Source organism: Nilaparvata lugens, chromosome 5 (genome assembly GCF_014356525.2).
Source record: "Nilaparvata lugens isolate BPH chromosome 5, ASM1435652v1, whole genome shotgun sequence".
In the NCBI taxonomy this organism is placed as follows: domain Eukaryota; kingdom Metazoa; phylum Arthropoda; class Insecta; order Hemiptera; family Delphacidae; genus Nilaparvata; species Nilaparvata lugens.
In genome coordinates this window covers 39,852,433-39,878,284 of record NC_052508.1, presented here as the reverse complement: position 1 = coordinate 39,878,284, position 25,852 = coordinate 39,852,433, and the positions used below count along the sequence as shown (strand labels likewise).

At 33.9% G+C, this 25,852-nt stretch overlaps 1 protein-coding gene across 4 annotated transcripts in view; it reads left to right on the top strand.

Annotated features, from left to right (window-relative positions):
• LOC111056051 (protein numb) overlaps positions 1-25,852 on the top strand; it is a 232,212-nt gene that overhangs the window by 85,499 nt on the left and 120,861 nt on the right. The window lies entirely within an intron of this gene.

Sequence of the window (25,852 nt, the reverse complement as noted above, 5' to 3'; positions counted from 1 at the left end):
GACATCTTAGCCCGAAGGGAGGAGGATCTGATTGAAAGTTTTAGAAAATTGGAGGAAGAGTCAAAAAAGCAGGTTTGGCAGTCAATGGAAGTAAGACTGTGTACATGAGGATGACCAGAGACCAGAGAAGGATACCTGAAGAGCTCGCACTGGAAGGACATCGTTTTAAAACAGTAGAATGTTTTAAGTATCTTGGATCCCTGATCACTAACAAAAATGAAAATCAAATGGAAATCAAAGAGAGATTGAAAGCTGGAAATAGGGCATACTTCAGCCTACAGAAAATCCTTAGATCAAGGCTGTTAAGCTGGAGCAGTAAAATTGAAATTTATAGGACAGTTCTGTGACCAGTGGTGATGTATGCTTGTGAATGCTCATGGGTGTTGACAAGTTGTGATAAGATGCTGTTGAATCGATGGGAGAGAAAAATCCTAAGAAGAATTTATGGGCCAGTGTTAGAGGCTGATAGGTGGCGACTCAGAAAAAATGATGAGCCCCATAATCTGTATTGGCAACCGAGCATTGTTACTGAAATTAGAAGAGCACGTATTCGTTGGTTGGGCCATGTGGAATGTATGCCGGAAACCCGTACAGAACGTATGTCTCTGTATCAGCAACCAGGGGGACAAAGAAAGCGTGGCCGACCACGCAAGAGATGGTTGGACGACGTGGAGGCAGACCTTCAATCCTTGGGCGTGAGAAGGTGGAGGCAGCGAGCACAGGACAGAGATGCATGGAAAAGGCTTGTGGAGGAGGCCAAGGCTCTTCAAGGACCGTAGAGTCAATGAGTAGTAGTAGTAATAAATCTGTGGTTTTTTTGACAATTTCTTAGTCTTTTTCATTTGAAAGGTATGTATTTGATATAAAGGTACCTCCTTGATAAGTCTGGTGTCCCTGGAAACAGTGTCTCTAGCATTTTCAATGGAGAAAATAATAGATGACATGGCTAAATCTTCACAATATACTGTACTTACTGTACTGGCCCTTCTCATTAGATTGAAAGTTGTATTCATGAGCAAGGTCTACTGTTTGCAGAACTACTAGTTATAACTAAAATAGGTAATATTCACATATTAAAAATATAATTTTGAAGAATTTCTGAAAAACAAACTTAATTCTAAAAGCACATTTTTGTGAATTATTTTATTATATAATTTTATTTGCTGGATGATGCCCACCCTTCTTCTACCTCAAAATTGACACTTCAAAGTCAATGAATTCAATCAACTTATCTCATCAAGTTTCAGATTTATTCATGCTCAAGTTGTAAAATTTCTAGACAACAATAGAAAGCTTCATAACTTTCAATCAGGCTTTAGGAATTCAGGCTATTCCATTCAACTGAGACAGCTCTCCTTCGTGTCACTGATGATACAAGGTTACTTATGGACCAACGAAAATGCACCATCCTCACCCTTTTTGATTTTTCCAAAGTATTTGATACTGTTGATCATAAAGTTCTTTTAAATAAGTTAGCCATTCTTGGTTTCAGTCACAACTCCCTAGTTTGGTTCAAATCCTATCTCTTAGTTAGGAAACAATGTGTTTCTGTTGGTGACAACAAGTCAAATTGGAAAAATGTTATTCATGGAGTACCACAAGGTTCAATTTTAGGCCCTCTCCTATTCACTTTGTATGTTAATGACCTTTCCTCCATTATCAAGTTCTCCAGCGTCCATACTTATGCAGATGACCTTCAAATTTATTTAAGCTGTCCCATAACAAAAATCAATGAAAAAGTTGGAATAATGAATCAGGATATCAATTCGACAGTTGAATGGACAAAGAAAAATGGCCTTAAGCTTAATCCCATCAAAACACAACCCAGTATAATTGGATATTCTCGTCTGATAAACGATATTGACCTTGAATCGATTCACAAAATTAGTGTAGATGGTAATGACATTCCTTCACTGTAGCTCAGTGAAAAATTTAGGAATTATTATGAATAAATTACTCAATCAATCAAGTTTCAATACCACAACCCCTCCTATTCCATCACCTATTCCATTTTACTTCATCCCAACTTAACAATAATGAATTCTCATAGTCGATGTGTCTCCTGTCTTTATTGTTCAATACTAATGGCTTTCCACTCCAGATTGGATGAGACTTTGTCTCTCAAACATGCTGCAGATTGTCTATGGGTCCTGGATTTCTGAACTGAAATCAGAGCTTTCCATGATGGCGTACTCATTCCTCGTATTACAGGACGTATTCCCCATCATCACGAACTGTCACATGAGAAATTCCGCCGACAAAGTTGTGAAGTGAATCTCAACTTTAGCTAATCGAGTAGTTCATATTGAACTGATTTTCGAGGCAGGTGAATAGATGAAAGGCTTGGATTAAAATTGAATCAATTATTGAGTAGGTATAGCTACTTCACGGCTGGCTTCTATACTCATCATTTTGTAGAATTCTATGAATAACTGTATCCCGCTGAAGTACTTCGACTTTTCTTCAATATTGATTCAAAAGGTTTTCAAAGGTCGCCTGGACTCGAACCTAAAAATTTCCTCTAGCTCTTTCTTCTAAAGAGAGACGATTTCTGTTATTTCATTATCACTTTGATGTTATTGTTCTAAGCGGTTGAAAATTGATCCTTGTTTTGATAAATCAAATCGAGTTCAATTTGACCCAGTCATTGAAGACAAAAGACCGGAATTTGCGCATCAAATTAAAAGAAAATTGATGTTGTATGATCCAAAATCAAAACAATAATGGGATATTTTTTCTAAATCAATAGAAGACGCCTACATTGATAACTCATGAAATTCATATATTCTAGATAAAATTTTTACCATACTGTTGATCGAATAATCAGTATGCCCATGTTGTTCAGGATTTTTTCCTTTCAGGGTTTAGGCATCTTTGTATGTTCCGAACCTCATATCTGCCCATCTTCCCCTTGGACGTACTCGATCTCTCTTGCCTACTTACTGGCTTGTATTTGAGCACCAATTTTGGTAGCCTGTCTTCATCCATCCTATTCACATGCTGGTACCATTTAAACCTACTCTGAGATATCTTTTCATTTATAGAAAAGACGTTTAGTTGTTTTCTTATCTCGATATTTCTCAAATTATCTTCTCGGCTGCATCCATAGGTTCTTCGGAGAAATCTCATTTCAGATGCCTGTAGTCTACTTTCATTTGGCCCTGAAAGCACCAAAGCACCCTGAAATACTCCAAAGAATCTTAGATCTAGGCTTCGTTCAGATTCAGTACACAAAATTGAAAGCTCTTTATATGTGAACTTTGTCCGGTCTGATAAAGCTATGGCTCCGAAAGTTGACTCGGCAGTTATCGACGCGTGCATCACTAAAGTTTTATCGAACAATGATATAATCGATAGTTTGGTGACAAAAATATCCGATCGACTCAAGAAAGTTATCGATAAGTCAATATCGACTGCACTCAGGGCTACGCGGGAGGAATTGACAACTTTGAAGGAGAATGTGACAGCTCTTACTGAACAGGTAAAGACTCTTGATGCTAAGTTACAGCATCGCACTGATGATCTTGAACAATATCAGCGGCGCACAAATCTGAGAGTGTTCGGCATTCCAGTGAAGCCTAATGAAGATACCGATCAACTTGTTCTCGAGGTTTTCAAGAGTAATCTTAAACTGGACACTATGACGGTGGAGCAGATCCAACGCTCGCATAGAGTCGGCAAGAAGCAGCCTCCGGATGCGGGTGGTGTGGCGCGCCCCAGGCCTATCATTGTGCGCTTTGCTGGTTACAGGGAGAGACGGCGAGTTTTCGAGAAGAAAAGGCTGTTGAAAGGCACCAATATTACAATTAAAGAGGACTTGACAAAGTTTCGACTTGAGTTGTACAGGGCAGCGGCGGCGAGATACGGTTTCGCAAATGTATGGTCCAGCGATGGAATTGTAAAATGGATTGTTGGTGACGGTGAGCGAAGGGTTATTCGTTCTGCGGTTAGCCTCAGCGATCTCGACTAACTTATGATTATATTTGATTCATTGAATTGGCTTATATAGACTTATCATTTTGCAAAAAATGTTCTCTCAATTATGGTTTTATTTTTTTCTCTCTCTCTTCTCAAATGGAGAGACGTGAGGATATTATGCACTTGATGATATGCTGGTCTTGCTTCAGATTTTCTAATGGACCAACTTCCTGAATTAATTATGATAAATAGCACTGATGACTATTAGACCTGACAACTTGCGGTTGATGTTGTATAGCCTATCTTAGTTTGACATCATTGAGATAATTTTTTTCCACATTAGGTAACTATATTCTCTTCTGCACTTTTGCTTCATTCAAATTGGGTTTTTTTACGATTTGTGCTAATAGACTCATTGTACAATTTATTAATACAATCAATCAGGATTTTTTATTCAATTCACGTATCATAGTTCTATTTCATAACATTCCAGCTAGACTATTTTGAATATCAGTGATCTACCATATTTTATTTAGTAAAGTTATCTCATCAATCTTTCTTCACGTATTTTTTTTTCTGGCCGTTATCAGTTCTCCGATCTTATGTCATTGCAAAGTTGTTTTTTGTTACTGAATATTTATTAAATGCCCACCAACTACTAATCAATTTATTGTTGTCTGTAAGGATTTTATTATCAGTATTATTTTCTCAAACTCCTTTCAAAGTGGAATAAATATAAATTATAGTATTTTCAATTTCTCTTTCAGGTATATATGGATTTATGGCTTACTTAAATGAATTATTTTGATAATATTAATCCATTTATCAATATCTATTATTTAATCGAGGACCCATTTATAGTTAGGCTATGTCTGAGTATTTCATAGTAATGTTGTCGGTCTTTCATATGGCATCATATGGCTTTCATATGGCTTTGTATTCATCCATGTATGTACAGTAAATATTTTTTAATTGATTATCTGGAAACTTATCATTAGGAAATACTGTAAATATTAATATTGGAAATACTGTATAATATGGGCTTATCCTATTCTACTCTCATAGTTTTCTTGATACCCACTAATTATCATGAATTATTCTCAGTCTACTTAGGAGTCAAATATGACTTACCCCCTGGAGTATTTACTTTTTTTTTGTACTTCACGATAATTTTCAATAGTTATGTATGCTTGAGTGTGTGTTGTGTTGTGTGTGTATGTTTAGCTTGCTATGCCTGTTGTGTTTGCCTTCTGCTCGCTGCTGGCGCGGTCCCGTCGCGACGTGTCGCAGTGGTCCCTGACAGTGCCTCCCCGGGCCGGCGCGCTCCATCATCTCAGGCGGCTTGTGATCTCTCTCAAGCTCTCTCACATTGCTCTGGCTTGCTGAAGGTAGCTCACGTAAATTCCCAGTCGCTTTTGTGTCACATTGATGAATTCAGATCAATTTTTGATTCCCAGTTGATTGATGTGATTCTTCTATCTGAAACTTGGCTGAAGCCACACATAAGTGATAAGAGTGTGGAGTTGAATGGCTACGCGCTGTTCAGGAATGACCGTTTGCATAAGGGAGGTGGTGGAGTAGCGGTTTATGTGGGAACTCATCTACCTGTTTCTGTTTTACATGTGTCTGATAACTCAGTAGCGAATGTATCTGAATTCATGTTTTTGGATGTCTCTGTGAGTGGTATGCATGTGCTTGTATGTGTTTGCTATAAAGCTCCCGATATTAGATCACTTGCTGAATTTGAGGTATCTTTGTTGAATTTGATGACTCACTATAGACATGTCATTGTCATGGGTGACTTCAATACAAATCTACTCGATTTAGCATCTGTAAATAGTACAAATTTTATTTCAATGTTTAATAGCTGTAATATAACAATATTACCAATGCAGGCGACACACCATACAGCAACTGCAGAAACTTGGTTAGATGTGGTTGCTGTCACTGATGTGAATCTAGTTGCGAAGCACGGTCAACTCCCGGCTCCTGGCCTCTCCAAACATGACCTTGTGTTCTGTGCCTACAGACTGCACCCGCCGAAACCAAAGCAGGAATTCATCACATATAGAAACTATAGGTGCCTGGATATAAGTGCTTTTATGTTTGATGCTGCCTCTATTCCTTGGCATAAAGTCATTCTCACAGATAATGTCGAGGAGATGGTCGACAGGTTGAACAGTTTTCTACTTCTCTTGTATGACTGGCATGCTCCTATGGTTACGAAAAAAAGTAAATAAAAAGCCTGCACCCTGGTTCAGCCAGGAAATTCGTAGGTTACAGAAGATGAGAGACGCTGTTCTCCGTAGAGCCAAACGCTCAAAATCTGTGGTGGATTGGGAGGAGTATAAGCGACTTCGAAACAAAACCCAGCAGGAGATTAGAAATGCCAAGGTCAGGTTCTATTACCACTCTCTTTCTGGCAAGCAGCCTACTAGAACGGTATGGTCGAAATTGAAAAACTTGGGTTTGGAAAATCACATGTTCATCATAATATACCTTTCAATTTAGATGATATCAATGTGATAACTTTACTGATAATCCTGTTGACCTGTCCGGTGCTCATGACCACTTGAACAGGCTAAGAGCGGCGCCTCATGTAGCTCCTGCTCAGCAGCTCTCCATTTCTCCTGTGACTGAAGCTGATGTGATGAGGATAATCATGGGAATGACAAGCAATGCAGTTGGAGTTGATTGCATACCTATCAAATTCATCAAAGATACTCTTCCCTTCACCTTGCCTATTCTTACGATAATTTTCAATAAATCTTTGGAATCGTCCTTTTTCCCCTCAATTTGGAAATCAGCCTTAGTCTCACCTCTGCCCAAATGCTCTTCAGTTGAATCATTATCAGATCTGAGGCCTATCAGTGTTCTCCCAGCTCTGTCTAAATGTCTCTAGTAACTTGTTCATCAGCAGTTTTCTGTTTTTCTAGAACGTTTCCATCTTCTGTCTACCTTTCAGTCTGGGTTCTGCACACGTCACAGTACGACCACTGCTCTGCTCAAAGTTACTGAGGATATCAGGTCAGCTATGTATAGTAGTCAGGGTACTATTCTGACACTATTCGATTTTTCAAAGGCGTTCGACTGTGTTCATCATCCACTCCTCCTTCTGAAATTAAGAAATCTTGGTTCTTATCTTCCTCTCTTTTTTTCTCTTCTCCAACACACCCAAACACAAAGCCCATGGTTTTTTAAATTTGTAACATTTTATTGTGTTTTATTTGTTTCGTAATTCTTTGTAATTTTGTTTTGTCTTGTTTTGTGTGTTTTTAATAAATTGAAATTGAATTGAATTCTGTCTGAGTCAGACTGAGTTAACAAGGTCCACAATAAAAAATGCTTTAAAGAGTAGATTGTGTCTGCAAGCTATAACCAACACCCACCTGCATGCGTCTCGCTTATTTCAAGTACACGTGAGGCGCCAAATGTCTTTCTATTGTTCCAGAACTTTTGTCTTCTGTGATACTTCTTCCATCTCTAATCATACCTGTGTCAAAGATACACAGGTATGTGTCAAAGATACCTACACTGCTATCACCTACACTGCTTCATAAAAGGCTTCATTTTTCATGTGATACCGATGAGACAAAATTCCATCCTCCTACTGTGACTAGACTTCTGAAGTTTTCCTCCAACTGTGTAATAATTATCTTCTTCTCTTTAAGTTATATAAAAATGAACTGAGTTAACCTTATGGTATTTTTAGGTGATCTGCATTTCAGCTTGAGGTCAAAATCTATTAGTTTTGTCTAATTGTTGTGTCGACGCAATACGCCCGAGCGTTCATAACCTGGGAAATTCACATTTAATACTAAAATATGGTTAAAAATGAAATACTCACTAAAACCTTTATTGTCATTAAGAACATCTCTTTTAAGGTTATATTATTCGAGGTTGGTTCTGAGCAGACGACATTGTACATCACGTTCTGATCATATGTTTTTTCATGCCTGCTAGATCTACTGGATTTGGTGTTTGTAAAACCAATTTAAAAAACTGTAATATTTTGCATTTATTGGAAATGTAAAAATTTGTAAGAAGTGTATCAATTTATCCCATGAACACGAAATGAATAATTCTGCCCCAATTTGCAAATTATTTTTGTCCAGTTCATACAGCTGACTAACATCACAGCTGTTCTGCAAGAGACAATAAATTCTTTCTTGCTCTGAATTCGTTCATTCACTCTTGTTCTCCTCCTTCTGTGATAATCTTGTTTAGCGTGATGGAGTAGTTTTATAAAGCCAATTAGCTTTCATTCAATTTTTTTTTGTAACTACTCCAATTATCTGTAAAATTAATTGTTTTCTTTTGTTTGTTAGATGTGTTGAATGTAATTTTTTTGAGGGTCCACTTAATGGATTAGCCTACTTATTGGCTCTTATAAAATTCCCATTCGTCCAGATTACCATGGAGGTAATATTTTTTCTAAAAGTGTTAAAAAGTGCGTCGATTGAATATAATTCAAGAAAAAAATATATACTGTGTGAGTATTAGACATAAGTGTGAATAAATAGTGAAACTATTACAATAAGCAGCATATAATATCCAATAATCTGGACGAAGATACACATGTTTGATAGGGTTGTTTCAAGTCTTGGCAGGATTGTGTGGTGACCAAAAAGTTGTAACACGCATATTTTTATTTCAGCATATTTTAAAATTCATTGTATGCCTTACTTGAATATTGGACTTATTATTCAATTTCCAATTTTCTTAGGAGTGTCGAGAATGTATTTTTTTCTATGAACAAAGAGAAAATACATTGCCGATACTCACCGAGCATTAACAGTGATACTGGCTGAAAGGGGACATAGCAGCTTTTCCATATTTTTTCATCCCTCAAATTTGTATTGGGCCCGTGTGAAATCGATTTCCCACTGACATGATTACTTATGCGAGTAGAGTGTGAGTATATTATATTGTTTGGCTCATTGCACTCAGTATATCGGCAATTCCGTTTGTACTGGAGTCAGATTAATATTGATAGTGTCATCTCATATTGTGAGCAGCATTAGGGATCATTTTAATATAGTAGTCAACATTAAAAATTCCATTAAACTTTCAATAGTCGAGTGTTGTCTACCTAGGTCAGAATCGATTTTGATTCTAGGGGGATTGCATTCATTAGTTTATTTCAAAGCCGCATTTCTCTTCAGGCTAGTTATAACATTATATATAAGGCAGTTCCTCAAGTGTACTACGTCAGGATTGGTGTTGTGTGGTGAGTGGAATTGTGAGTCTGGAGACTGGAGACTTGAGTCAATTAAAAACTGACACAATATTTCTGTCTTCAGAAATTAAACCTAGTCACTCCCCCCAAAACACTAAAACCTGCGCTCACCAGCTGAATATCCGAGGCACCAACAAGAATAGTTTTTTAAGAGTTTTATTTTCAGCAATCCTGGGTGTGTTCGGTGTGAACTATCAAAACGATAGCCACCACAGGAGGGGAGTTGTAACATTGTGTATTCTGTTTTCTGGTTGATCTCATAAAACTATTCTGCTCCCAAACATCAAATAATACGTGATATTTCATTTTCTTCAACTATGCTAAAGATTAAAGGAAATATTCTCTATTCTTTTGCTAAAGTAATCTATTCTATTACCTAGATGGTATCAAATCAGTATAAATTATTAAACTACTAGTAGGTAACCCGTGCTTCGCAAGGGTCTATTTTAAAACTTTGCAAACTGAAAACTTGACGTAATAACGAAATTTGAAATTAATTTGAAAATAGGTTTATAACCATCCTCGGTTAATAAAGAATCTTTATGCAAAATTTCAAATCAATCAGTCCAATAGTTCAGACGTGATGATGCGTCAAACATAATTTTCCTACATAATATCACGTACGTGTATGAGCCATATTATTTCCATCATTATAGTAAAGATCATGGATAGATGGATGATTTATCAGTATCTTTCAATGAGAATAACTTTTGAACGGTTTGAGAAATCGGTGCGGTTTTCACCATTCATTTTCTCTTGAAATTCTGAATCGAAATCATGTATCATATGACCAACCGTTAGTTTTCTGTCTTCTAACTTTGTCTACCTTCCAATTTAAGAAAATGAAGTTGAATTCAAAATAGCGGAAAAAAATTTTGAGGCGACAGAAAATCAGTTATTTTTATTCGAATAGGATCCCCAATCATATCCTAATCTGATTGGATCTGATTGAATCATCATCTAATGTCCATTTCAAAAGAAATGTTCAGCTGCTTCTATACAACAACTGGAAGCATGACAAATTGAAAACTTGACCTAATGAAATCTTGAAGAACTGAAAATAGGCATATAACCATCCTCGGTTAATTAAGAATCTATATGCAAAATTTCAAATTAATCAGTTGAGTAGATCAGACGTGATGGTGCGTCAAGCATTATTCCCTATTCCTTACGTTTATAAGCCAGTTCTTTCCTTTATTGTAGTATGGATTACTGAAGGAGACATAATACTTGAAAACCTCACAGAATCATATTGATTTTTTTCAATACATCAATAAATTTTAGTATCGATTAGATCCTCCTCAATTTGAATCAGGCAGCCTTTTGTTTTCCCAATTCCAAACAAAATACCTAAAATATTTGCTTCACTGCGAATTTGTGTCTTATAGTACATTATAACTGAAAAATATAAATTATTACTTATTTTATTGTGATCTATTCATGCTTTTCTTATGGATTTCAATGATATGCCTACAGCATGAAGACTATGTCCATTTCATTTGTACTGGTGGTAGAATTTTACATTAAAAATAATTATTTGATAAAATCCTAGTTCAATTGTGATGAAAACAAATTCCTTCAAAAAATAATTGATAATAATACGTTTCGAGGGAAAAAATTAAGAACAAAAAAATTGAAGAATCGGGATTTGAACCGAGGAACCATCGCTCCGAAAGCGAGCGTTTTACCGTTACGCTACACGGCTCCGTTCGAAAATGAATGTCTTGTAACAGCATTAAAACCTCCTCATAAAAAACACACACTTCTGGGCTACAACAATGTAGCCTATGACGTATGGAACTTCATGTACGGTAGCATGAATGAAATTTGAACATTAGTTCTAAAAAATCTAGAAGGAAAATTGAAATTTGGGCTTCTAGGTGCACGAGATTGATATTTTTAGAATATATGTGCAAAATTTGGAGATCTAAATCATTCCTGTTTTTCCGGTATGCATTCCACAAGTTGACATGTTTTGATGCGAACAAACGAACACACGAACAAACACAACCCTACTCTCTCTTATTATATAGATGAGTATTGATACTACTAGATAAATTTGGTTGTTCTATGGTAGTAGTGCTGGTAGTATTAATTATACAGGCTGGGTGAAAAGTCCGAGAACGGCAACTGTATTTTTTTATAGAATAGAATGATTTTCCATATGGTTGGTCACCACTTGAAATGTGAAATAGGAAGTTTGTCATGCGATACATGATTTCAATACGGAATTTCAAGACAAAATGAATGGCGAAAACTGCACATCGATATCTCAAACCGTTTCGAAGATATTGAAATTTATTATTAATTACCACTTATGTATTTCATTTATGATTTGCATGGTATTGATTATTAATAATGTGAATATCTTCTGAACGGTTCGAGATATCGATGTGCGGTTTCCGCCATTAATATCGTCTTGAAATTCCGTATTGAAATCATGTATCGCATGACAACCTTCCTATTCAAAAAATAGAGTTGCTTTCAATATAGCGGATCCAAGATGGCGGACCAGATTTTTAAAGTCATAGTAAAATAGAATTTTCAATTTCGGTAGGATCCCCGATCACACCCACCTTTGAATGACATTTTTTATGAGATACTAAGCCGTTCTCAAACTTTTTTCTCTCCTTTCTGCTTTGAATAGTATTGGTCAATAAGGTGAATATCTTCGAAACGGTTTGAGATATCGATATGCGGTTTTCGCCATTCATCATTTTCTTGAAATTCTGTATCGAAATCATGTATCGCATGACCATCTTCCTATTTAAAAAAATAAAGTTGCATTCAACATGGCGGACCAGATTTTCAAAGTCATAGTAAAGTAGTTTTTAATTCTATTAGGATCCCTAATCACACACCTACCTTGAAATCACATTTCTTTATGAGATATTAAGCCGTTCTCGGACTTTTCACCCACTCTGTATAGTTTCACAATTGGAACTAATTTCATATTGTAGCTATTCAAAAAACAGGCATTTCCAATGACAACTGCTTATCTTTCTCATATTTTTGTCCTCATCAAGGCATGTCAAATTATTTTTTTAGATTGAATAAAACTGGTTTAGAATAACAAAAATGGAATCATAATTTTAACTTGTCAAAATTTTGCAAGTCAATATTTAATTCAGTTCAAAAAGCGGTAGGTAGTGTCTTTCACTAATTGCTTTGTTATTGGAAATGATAACTAGACCTGAAATTTCAGTAAAATAATATCTATAATTTATTTTAATTGATTGTTTTTCAATAATACTGCAATTATCATTTTCGTGAATGTGTGATTATTTTCAAGTCTAACCACTAAAGGATCCTGATTTTGTAACCTTTTGTGTTGTACCGGAAATTATAATTGTGCGAAGAGTTCAGTCTTGCAATATTTGTCTCATTTTTCAATTGTATTGGCTATTTAAATTAAATGATGGGTGTGGCTGATGAAATCTTATCCTCTTTTGAAAACATTCTATAGTTGCAGCTACAAAGATCCTCAAGGCCAACTACTGACGTGGTACAGTATATTATAGTGTTGATGCGTGTCGAAAGACTATTGAATAATTTGATAACCAATTTCTTGCATCCTTTTTCTACTAACAGAATTCTTCCAACCCCCTCTACCAGAGACTGCCTTTCCAATGGTTTTTTATGGAATCTTCTCTTAAAATCAGTCTCTTTTAGTTTTTTTAAACCCTCGTTTCCACTGATGATTTTAACATTATCAAAGAGTCTGTTGTGAGAATTTGCACAATCGAAATAAATCGTATAGTCTTAGTCATTGAAACGAACAAAAAACAGCATAATAGTGTAATTCCGACTATTATCATATCACTTTCAATTGTAAGGCCTAATAATAACTACTATTCATGTTTTAATAAATCGAATAGAACTATTGATGATCATAAAATTTTTCATTAATATTGTATTGCAATTCCCTATAAAACCTACTATTATATGTGTATTACATTATATATTATATCTCTTGTTAAATAACTCTTCCGGCACTGCAAAACATTGGATCATTAATACCGTACAATAGTGCAGTAGTTCAATAGAAGAAATTGATACAAAAAAATATATAAGGTTCGCATAATCGTCAAATACTTAAAGTCAACTAGTCTATTTATACTGCCATTGACTTATACTCTGTATTGTCAACCTTATGAATTTTGTGATTCCTCCCTTAATTTCCAATTTCAGTAGAACCTCTATGATGCGTAAATTAACGTTCACTGTGAATTATGGAGGTAACGTATTATAGAGGCTTTTTTGCAGAAGAAGGAGGAGGAAGAGAAGAAGAAGGAGAAGGAGGCCAATTACAGATGGTGATAAAGAAATCATTCAAATCAGAGAATACTAGATATTTGATAAGCAATCACAGAAATGGAAAACAAAATACAAAACTTTGTATTCCTGTTTCATTATTTCATTAATTTTAAAGGGTACTTTAATATTATTTTATAAATACAAGAAAGAAGCCCTGAATTCATACATTCAAATTTGAAATTCTCAAAAAATATTGACAGATATTGAAAATTTTCAGGATTGACAATTAACTCAATTTTTTATTCGATTTCAAATTGTTGATCACATGGTGATCATTTCTGGTAGACTAGCGCACCACACTATTCATAAACATTCACAATAAAAACCGATTAACGGATTCTTCACGCTGACGTTCAATACTGCACTGAATTGAATCGAGTACTTTGTCAGGGAATAATTTCGTCTGGCAGTCTCTGTAATTTCCGGTTGATGATCCCATGTCTGGAGAATTAGTTAGCGATAGCATAGTACACTATATTATCTTCCCCTTCTATGGTGTTTGAAAAAAATCCAGAAAATACGAATTATAGAGAGTTCATGCATACAAAACGACGAGCATTATAGAGTACGACGATAAGCCAGCGCTCGATTTTACTACGAATTATCGAGGGGACCGAGATACATTGCTTTGCTAAGAAGTATAAAGGTTTTTCAAGGGTCCGAGCATCCACTAAGAACTATGAAGGATTACAAATGATAGAAGTCCGAATTATCGAGGTTGTAAAATTTAAAAAAAAGTCTACTCCACGTCATGAACGTTTCAAAAATAGCTTGACTATTGCTAGACTCTTGCATTTATTACTGTTTATAAAAATGTTTAAATATTTCCACACTTACCCTTGACCATTTTTTCAGAACTCTCTTCATTCAAATATTGCATGCATTCCTACATTTTATTTGTATTTTTCCACCTTCTTTATCACATCAGCTATCTCCATAAGAAAGTTCTTTCTCTCATCCTCAATGTGTATTGTGTTCAAGATATCTTCAAGGTGGCTCCCAGGATTGTTTGTCGGAACCCTAATTATGTGAGCTTAGGCTGTTAACAATAGGTTATTCACATATGGACTGCAATATATGTCCTTGAATATGTACTTCTAGGACTTCTCAACGTTTTTTTAGACAGTTGAGACAATTATTAAACTAGACTATTAGAATTTAAAATAGTCAATTGTAAATTAGTTCCTTTTTCTTCATGTGCCTGTCCGCTTCCACACGTTGGCAGCGAGAAACAACCCCGCGGTATTCATGAAGAACCAGGCTCTCAAATTTTTCAATCATGAAATTCTTCTTTTGTCAACACCTTTCCTACTGCAGCTTCTGTCAGTGTCCATGACTGTACCCCATCTATATAATAAGAGAGAGTAGGGTTGTGTTTGTTCATGTGTTCGTTTGTTCGCATCAAAACGTCAACTTGTGGATTGCATACCGGAAAAACGGGAATGATTTAGATCTTCAAATTTTGCACATAAATTTTAAAAATATCAATCTCGTGCACCTGGAAGCCCAAGTTTCAATTTTCCTTCTGGATTTATCAGAATTAATGTTCAAGTTTTATTATAGAACATATGATTTCATAAAAAAATAAAAAAATCACCAAATCATATGGTCGAAATTAAAAAAGGAACATCTGTTTCTATTATTGCTTTCTACCTGATATCACTTAACCTCAATAATATTATTGTTTTGATAATTGATAAATATTTTTAATAATAATGATAATAATTTTATTAAAAATATAATAATAGTATTGTTTTGATAATTAATGAATATTTTCATTTTCACAAACTCTGTATAATATGGTGAATGTGAAACAGCTGCATCACAGAAATTATTTCAAAAACATCTGTTTAGAAAAAACATAGTTTTGTAACTTCGTTTTCCTAATGCAATGTTTATAGCCCAGTCAATAAAGGTTTTTTCGATCCGAAAATTAAATAAAAGCTGAATCTTTCACCATTGATAGAACCCCCCAGAGGGTCATTCTCCCAAAAGTCCCAAGAAATCCCCTTGGAGCTTTCCCCCCTAGCCCCCCTCAAAGTTGAAAAATGCAGGTAATCACGGAAAATCAATTATCTCTGTACCCATTGATCGGAAACAGTTCTATTATATGCCATTCGATTCGTTACATTATGGACTACAATATTAGTTATATTCATTTTTTCAATAAATTGACAGTTTTCTTGATAAAATAATATATATGTAAAAATTTAGGGGGTTTGCGATTTGATTTTTTTGTTTTCTTCGATTAACTTCAAAGGAAGTAGTTTTAAAGAAAAATGAGCCGAATAATTAATGTAGCCAGTCTCATTGCAAATCCATTGATGTATATTGTTATGTATTTGCGATTCGATTTGACGCCGTGGAAGGGGAAACAGTCGACGCGGAACGGCGCGGCTGACTCTCTTAGCCATAGTAAACAGCAAACTGGAAATCAATTATCTCTGTAACCATTAATCGGAAGAAAATCTATCATATGTCATTCGATTCGTTACATTATGGACTACAATATTAGTCGTATTCATCATCTCAATAAAACAAACAGTTTCCTTGATTAAATAATAATTATGATAAAATTTAGGGGTTTTTCGATTTGATTTTTTTGTTTTCTCCGATTAACTCCGAAGCAAGTAATTTTAAAGAACAATGTGACGAATAATTATTGTAGCCACATTCATTGCAAATTCATTGATGTATATTGTTATGTATTTGCGATTCGATTTGACGCCGTGGAAGGGGAAACAGCCGACGCGGTACAGCGCGGCTGACTCTCTTAGCCATAGTAAACAGCAAACTGGAAATCAATTATCTCTGTACCCATTGATCGGAAACAGTTCTATTATATGCCATTCGATTCGTTACATTATGGACTACAATATTAGTCAGATTCTTTTCCTCAATAAATCGAACAGTTTTCTTGATAAAATAATATAATGTAAAAATTTAGGGGGTTTGCGATTTGATTTTTTTGTTTTCTCCGATTAACTCCGAAGCAAGTAATTTTAAAGAACAATGTGACGAATAATTATTGTAGCCACATTCATTGCAAATTCATTGATGTATATTGTTATGTATTTGCGATTCGATTTGACGCTGTGGAAGGGGAAACAGCCGACGCGGCTGACTCCCTTCAGCATAGTAAACAGAATAATACTGCTGTCTACATTGCATCTCATTTACACTATGGCGCTCGAAACAATTAATTTTGTCTATTGTTTTGACATGCGCTGTATATAGATTTTCACTTTTCAATACTCTAAAAAATATTACAATTTTCTTGATTAAAAAATAATAATAATGTCGAGTGACCTGGCTGGCTCAGGTCTGGTGTCAGAGTTTTCAGGTCGCAACTGATCAATTTCAGGGCCTCTGACATGACCCAACGACTGCTTTTTAGGCAGCCGGGAATTTTCTTGATTTAACCATGCTCATGATAAAAATCAGGATTTCGTTGTTTGCTCAAAGAATTTATTATATTAATTTGAAGTGTGCCTTCTCCATACGAGTCAGAGGTAACACAATTTGATAACTCTAGTTTCAGATATTGATGTTTTTCAACGAAGTTTCATGATATATTATGTGTCCGACTCCTTCATCTTATCCTTATTTTGTGAAAAAAGATTCAAAATTTATTTTCATAGCTTTTCTTGTGTTTTATCTTGTTTCATCACTCTTTATAATTTAAACACTTGATAATGGAATGAATATCATAAGATCACGTGAACAAAAAAATAAAATAAAAGGGTAGGGTGGGCCTACCTGAGATACTATATGATAACACTGTACTCCTGATAAGTTGAAAATTTTCAAGCTGAAAGTAGATTAATTTGTTGCATATTCGGTTCAAATATTAACAAATGTTACCAAATATTACCAATATTATCACATATAGTGAAAACGAATTACTCTGAAGCTTTCTATTCTCACTGAACATGAAGAGGCAATACCAAGCCAGAATCGCAGTTCCTTCCAAATCATTATTATCAGAGCTTTCAAATTGATGTAACTATGAATGTTATCCCCATCTCACAATTTCCCTATTTATCCTTATCCTGATTCATAATAAAGTAGTTGAACTCCATAATCACAAAAATCAATGTACAGTAGGCCTACCTATAATAAATAGTAAAAATAGCAAAATTTCTAGTAATAATGCAACTTTTTCTAGGTACGAATTTCAAGGCTCATAAAATGACTTTTTCTCAATCACAGGCAGAAATTCCAATGATCATCATAATAGTAATTTAATGAAAATTGTTTGTATTGTACATTGTTCGACGTAAGATAAGCTACATCTTTAAGGTAATCAACGTATTTAGGATTATCATGTTTATGAATGAAAGCGAAACTGTGATAGAAGATTAGTCAAACTGAAATATGAACATTATAATACAATGCATATTTCTGATCAACTATAATTACAAATCATAGTATCAAGCCGAAATGAATTGAGCAACTGAATTTCAAAGTTACTATCCACTGTTCAAATCGCACTGTGATTTCCTTTTACTTCCAAATGGATTGAATTGCCTCACTCTTCAACGTAACAATTATTGTAAAAAAAAAAAAAACAGTTGAATGTGAACGTCATCCAAATAGCATTTGAATTTCAATTTTCAGATCATGAAATTCATAAAAAACTAATTCTTGAGAGAATAGTGATGAATTGCAAACAGTGCAAGTAACATTGATACAAAGCGATACAATGAAAATCAACATCGATTAATTTAATACTGGACTTATCAAATTTATATTACCGTTAATTCATATTATTTATAAAGCTTATAAAATGTAAAACCAACATTTTAAATTTTCTCTACTGGAGCAAAACATCGATAGAAAATAAAGAAGAGCCCATTATAAGCACAATATACTTGTGTACTAGAATTCACTTGAACTAACTTATCACTTCAACCCTTCAATGATCACAATGAACTAGAATGGTATAAAAACCATGAAATAGATAATCAGCTTCACCCAAATAGCTTCAAAAAGCTTCACCCAACTAAATCTGTGAATGCTAAGTCATAAGAAATCATGTTCAATAGATTTAATTTGAATGCTTCAAATAGAAAATGATCTATTCTTTTGGTGCACTAATCAAAATCAATTTCAATCAACATCAATCGACATAAAGAATAGCTTCTGCCAACCTTGTGTAATGAATGACAAGATGCGAGTGGAGGTGAAAAATCGATATGTTAACAAAAATAATAGAAGATGATGAATCATCTTTCAATTAATCTTATACGGTAGGGTACTTTGTGGTTAAATGTGAAACACTTTCATGATTTTCCTACCTTTTATGCATGCTTACTCTTCCTTAATTTGAATGTTTGCATGACTTTCATCTTTAGAATCTACTGAATTTTCATATTGGACTGTCTAAATAATGTAGATTCAGCTAGTAAGAACGGAAGATAAGCTACTTTACAGAGAGAATCATAGAAAGTTTCAACTCAACAAGCCCAATGTATAATTTTTTTATGCCTCAGCCGTCATATATATTTGGCTCAACTGAAGGTATATTATCAACCTGGCTTGGAGAATATTAACTGTAGAAAACAGCAAACACTGCACGCTATGATTTTTCAGGAAATTGCCACTGTCAACACTATTGTAATCTATGATTTATCTCAGTTTTTGACATTCATAACTTATAATAAATTTTAGCATAGAATTATGATCATACACACATATTTTAAATATGTATTATATTATGTAATAGTATGAATATTTTATCGGTTGCAAACAATATCTTTGTCTGTCATAGAATGCATGATTTAGCACATATAACAACAAAATGATTTTTGAGAATTTAGAGAATTAAAATGTGAAAAATTAGCTTCATCGCATGTCAAAACAATAGACAAAATTGATTGTTTCGAGCGCCATAGTGTGAATAAGATGCAACTTAGAAAGCAGTAGGCCTACTACTGTTTTTTACTGTTTACTATGGTGAAGAGAGTCAGCCACGCCGTACCGCGACGACTGTTTCCCCTTCCACAGCGTCAAATCGAATCGCAAATAAATAACAATATACATCAATGGATTCGCAATGAATGTGGCTACATCAATTATTTGTCTAATTTTCTTTAGATTATTTGCTTCGAAGTTAATCGGAGAAAACAAAAATCAAATCGAAAAACCCCTAAATTTTTACATATATATTATTTTATCGAGGAAACTGTTTGATTTATCGAGGAAATGAATACGACCAATATTTTAGTCCATAATTTAACGAATCGAATGACATATGATAGATTTTTTTCCGATTAATGGTTACAGAGATAATTGACTTCCAGTTTGCTGTTTACTATGGCTAAGAGAGTCAGCCGCGCCGTTCCGCGTCGATTGTTTCCCCTTCCACAGCGTCAAATCGAATCGCAAATACATAACAATATACATCAATGGATTTGCAATGAGAGTGGCTACATTAATTATTTGGCTCATTTTCCTTTAAAACTACTTGTTTCGAAGTTAATCGAAGAAAACAAAAAATCAAATCGCAAACCCCCAAAATTTTTACATATATATTATTTTATCAAGAAAACTGTCAATTTCATTGGAAAAATGAATATAACCAATATTGTAGTCCATAATGTAACGAATCGAATGGCATATAATAGAACTGTTTCTGATCAATGATTACAGAGATAATTGATTTCCCGTGTTTACCTGCATTTTTCATGTTTTAGGGGGTTGGGGCGGAAAGCTCCAAGGGGATTTCTTGGGACTTTTGGGAGAATGACCCTCTGGGGGGGTTCTATCGATGGTGGGAAATTCAGCTTTTATTTAATTTTCGGATCGAAACTGCTTTTTTGGACTTTCATTGACTGGGCTATTAGGCCTACATGTGGCATGGATTATTAATTTTTCAGCTAGAACAGTTTTTTGAGATAAAGTGCTAAATAAACGTCTACAGTTTTATCAATGCAGTATCGGCAATATGAATAAGCATGCAGTTAATATGGCTTTGAATAAAGGTGTTGATATTTTTACATAAATAAATAATTATTCTCTTCCATTTTTATTCGATTACAATCCCAAAATTATTCGATCCCTGATAGAATGATTGACTTACTAGCCCAGTCAATGAAGATCCAAAAAAGCGTCGTGTTCTGTATAATCAAGTAGTAGATCAAGGAAAGCTGATTTCTTTTTCTGGCCTGTATTGGAAATAGTAATGCTTAACAATGTTGAACATAAAATTATAAGTCATACAAACTTGAAAAAATTATATGATCATATATCATTATATTCGAATATAAATTTCAATAATAGTTGTAAGGGTAAAAAATTGATTCCCCATGTTGGAAGCATTAAATCAATTTTTCAACAATGTCTGATATAACTCATCCTCTTAATAGCCCAGTCAATGAAGGTCCAAAAAAGCAGTTTCGATCCGAAAATTAAATAAAAGCTGAATTTCTCACCATCGATAGAACCCTCCCAAAGGGCCATTCCCCCAAAAGTCCCAAGAAATCCCCCTGGAGCTTTTCCCCCCAGCCCCCTAAAACATGAAAAATGCAGGTAATCACTGATGTATATTGTTACGTATTTGCGACTTGATTTGACGCCGTGGAAGGGGAAACAGCCGACGCGGTACAGCGCGGCTGACTCTCTTCTCCATATTAAACAGTAAACAGGAAATTAATTATCTCTTTAACCATTAATCGGGGAAAGATCTATCATATGTCATTCGATTCGTTACATTATTGACTACAATATTAGTCGTATTCATCATCTCAATAAAACAAACAGTTTCCTTGATTAAATAATAATTATGATAAAATTTAGGGGTTTTTCGATTTGATTTTTTTGTTTTCTCCGATTAACTTTGAAGCAAATGATTTTAAAGAAAAATGAGCCAAATTATTAATGTCGGCAATTCCATGTCAAATCCATTGATGTGTATTGTTATGTATTTGCGATTCGATTTGACGCTGTGGAAGGAGAATCAGCCGACGCGGCACGGCACGGCTTACTCTCTTCATCATAGTAAACAGTAATATACCTTGTAGGCCTACTGCTTTCTAAGTTGCATCTTACACTATGGCGCTCGAAACAGTCAATTTCGTCTATTGTCTTGACATGCGCTGAAACTAAATTTTCACTTTTCAATTCTCTAAATTCTAAGTATTATAATTTTCGAGATTCAACCAAGTTGATTACAGCAATTCAGCTGTCATTGCTGGTTTCGGAAATCAATATTTTCTACGTGAATCAATTATTATAATGCCCTTATTACAATACAGTCATCATTATTGATGTCTATGTTTTGATTGAAATGTGATAATTAACTCATCATTTGGTTGTTATATATGTGCTTAATCATGCATTCTATGACAGACAAAGATAATGTTTGCAACCGATAAGATATTCATACTATTACATAATATGATAAATATTTATATATATGTGTGTATGATGTTACAATTCATAATAAGTTATGAATGTCAAAAACCGGGATAAATATTATAGATTACACTTTACAATAGTGTTAACAGTGGCAATTTCCTGAAAAATCATAGCGTGCAGTTTTTGCTGTTTTCCACAGTTGATATTCTCCAAGCCAATAAGTTGATAATATACCAACACTAAAGACAAAATATATATGACGGCTGAGGCATAAAACTTATACATTGGGCTTGTGGAGTTGAAACTTTCTATGATTCTCTCTGTAAAAGTAGCTTATCTTCCATTCTTACTAGTGGAATCTACATATCCAAACAGTCCAATATGAAAATTCAGTTTATTCTAAAGATGAAAGCCATGCAAACATACAAATTAAGGAAGTGTAAGCATTTATACAAAGTAGAAAAATCATGAAAGTGTTTTACATTCTACTCTCGTAATCACAAGTTGAACAAGTAGGATAAAAAATTGAATATTCAATTTATTGAAAACTAAATGTACAGTCCATTGTAGATGGAAAATTCGTAAAGAATCAGAACCAAGTAGAAAATAGCCTACCGTATTGGCTGAATAATTCAATTATTGAAATCATCATTCATCATATTCTATTATTTGTAAACACATCAATGCCTCAACTCTACTCATCTTTTCATTCATTATACATGGGCCTCAATGAGAATTCTATGATAATGGAAGTAAAGCATGAGCAGAATCATGCTGGAATATTACAAGGTTGGCAGAAGCTATTCTTGATGTCGATTAATAATATTCCGATAATAATCCGACAATATTGGTTTTGCTTCGGGCACCAAAAGAATAGACCAATTTTTATTCATATGTTGAAGCATTCAAATTAAATCTATTGAACATGATTTCTTATGATTTGGCATTCACAGATTTAGTTAGTTAGGTGAAGATATTTGAAAAATGTACGGTATCTGATTATCAATATTATAGTTTTCACAGCATTCAAGTTCATTGTGATCGTTGAAGGGTTGAAGTGAGTTAGTTCAAGTGAATTTTAGTACAAGTATTTTGTGGTTATGATGGGCTCTTCTTCATTTTCTATCGATGTTTTTCTCCAGTAGAGAAAATTGAAAATATTATTTTACATTTTAAAAACTTTGTAGGTCCGGTAATATAAATTTGATAAGCCCAGTATTAAATTAATCGATGTTGTTTTTCATTGTATCTCTTGTATCTATGCTACATGCGCACTGTTTGCAATTCATCACTATTCTCTCAAGAATAAGTTTGTTATGAATTTCTTGATCTGAAAATTCAAATTTAAATGCTATTTGGATGACGTTCACATTCCATTTGTTTTTTTACAATAATTGTTTCATTGGAGAATCAAGCAATTTAATCCATTTGGAGGAAAAGGAAATCACAGTGCAAATTGAACAGTGGATAGTCACTTTGAAATTCAGTTGCTCAATTAATTTCGGCATGATACTATAATTTTTAATTTGAGTTGATCAGATATATACATTGTATAATAATGTTTATATTTCAGTTTGACTGATCTCTTATCACAGTCTCGCTTTCATTCGTAAACATAATAATCCTAAATAAGTTGATTACCTTAAGGATGTAGCTTATCTTACGTCGAACAATTAAGAATACGAACAATTGTCATTAAATTACTATTATGATGATCATTGCAGTTTCTGCTTGTGATTGGGAAAAAGTCTTTTTGAGAGCCTTGAAATTCGTACCTATTGGAAAAAGTTGCATTATTACTAGAAATTTTGTTATTTGTTTCAAATAACTTTTACTTTTATTCTCTAAAATCTTTACTTCAATTTTATTAAATACCTTCCCTTTTATTTTCTTTGTTCACCCGATCTGATGATATTCATTCCATTATCAAGTGTTTGAATTATAAAGAGTAATCAAACAAGAAGAGACACAAAAAAGCTATGAAAAGAAATTTTGAATCTTCATTTTTCACAAAATAAGGATAAGATGAAGAAGTCGGACATGTCATAATCTACAAACTTCATTGAAGAACATAAATAAAACTAGAGTTATCAAATTGTGATACGTCTGACTCGTATTGAGAAGGCACACTTCAAATTAATAAACTCTGTGAGCATACAACGAAAGCCTGATTTTTATCATCAGCGTAGTTAATTGAAGAAAATTATAATATTCTGGAGAGAATTGAAAAGTGAAAATCTAGATTCAGAACATGTCAAAACAATAGACAAAATTGATTGCTTAAAGCGCCAAAGTGTAAATACGATGCAATGTAGAAAGCAGTACTATTACTGTTTACTATGGTGAAGGGAGTCAGCCGTGTCGGCTGCTTCCCCGTCCGCAGCGTCAAATTGAATCACAAATACATAATAATACACATCAATGGATTTGACATGAAATTGCCGACATTAATAATTTGGCTCATTTTTCTTTAATATCATTTGCTTCAAAGTTAATCGGAGAAAACAAAAAAATCAAATCGAAAAACCCCCTAAATTTTATCATAAATATTATTTAATCAAGGAAACTGTTTGTTTTATTGAGATGATGAATACGACTAATATTGTAGTCAATAATGTAACGAATCAAATGACATATGATAGATCTTTCCCCGATTAATGGTTAAAGAGATAATTGATTTCCTGTTTACTGTTTAATATGGAGAAGAGAGTCAGCCGCGCTGTACCGCGTCGGCTGTTTCCCCTTCCACGGCGTCAAATCAAATCGCAAATACGTAACAATATACATCAGTGGATTTGCAATGGAAGTGGCTACATTAATTATTGGGCTCATTTTTCTTTTAAATCACTTGCTTCGAAGCTAATCGGAGAAAACAAAAAAATAAAATCGCAACCCCCCTAAATTTTTACATTCATATTATTTTATCAAGGAAACTGTTTGCTTTATTGAAAAAATGAATAGTACTAATATTGTAGTCCATTATGTAACGAATCGAATGACATATAATAGAACTCTTTCCGATCAATGGTTACTGAGATAATTTATTTTCCGTTATTACTTGCATTTTTCAACTTTGAGGGTGGCTAGGGGTGAAAGCTCCAGGGGGACTTCTTGGGACTTTTGGGAGTATGACCCTCTTGGGAGGGTTCCATCGATGGTGAGAGATTCAGCTTTTATTTAATTTTCGGATCGAAAAAACCTTTATTGACTGGGCTATACTGTACAGTCAGTCGGAAATTTCAATAGTGAAATGAGGGGTATTTTGGCAAGCTGAACAAAAAAATAAGGTCCTATTCACCTTTTCGATATTTCTTCAAATGAAAAAAAAATTTTTTTATATTTGTAACATTTTATTGTGTTCTATTTGTTTCATAATTCTTTGTAATTTTGTTTTGTCTTGTTTTGTGTGTTTTTAATAAAATTGAATTTTAAATTGAATAAACTAAACTAATGCATAAAAAATGAGTTTCGTGTGTTGTCAAAACTCCCCCTGTAAGGGAAACTATCTAATTTATCCTATCTTTCATTAAAATAACAATGATTTTTTCGTTGAATATGTGATTTTGTGACTTTGTGATATGTCCTACACAGTAAATTTATATAATTCTATTAATTAAATACAAGGGAATTGAAGTATTTATTTTAGTCAGTTCATGGTTAGTTGATGGAATTGATTATCAATAGAAAAAATTATTATAATTTTATTAGTACAGAATTAGTTTGATGAATTGTACTAAGTTCTTGGTCAACAATATTTTAATATTGGTATTTATCCATTCATTATTTTTTCAGAAGTTATTTTATTTGAATTAGAAAATATTTATCAGGTCCTATCAATTTATCATTCGTAACAATTAAGTGTTCAAAACAAGAATTTAATCAAATAAAAAAAGGCCCATATACTTCTGTATTCATGGATAGCCAAAATTGTAGAGCAAACTGCACGGCGAATTGTAATGGAGGACTCTGATTGGCTGAAAAATTCAGAGTACGGTACGGCGAACAGTTAAAACAGAG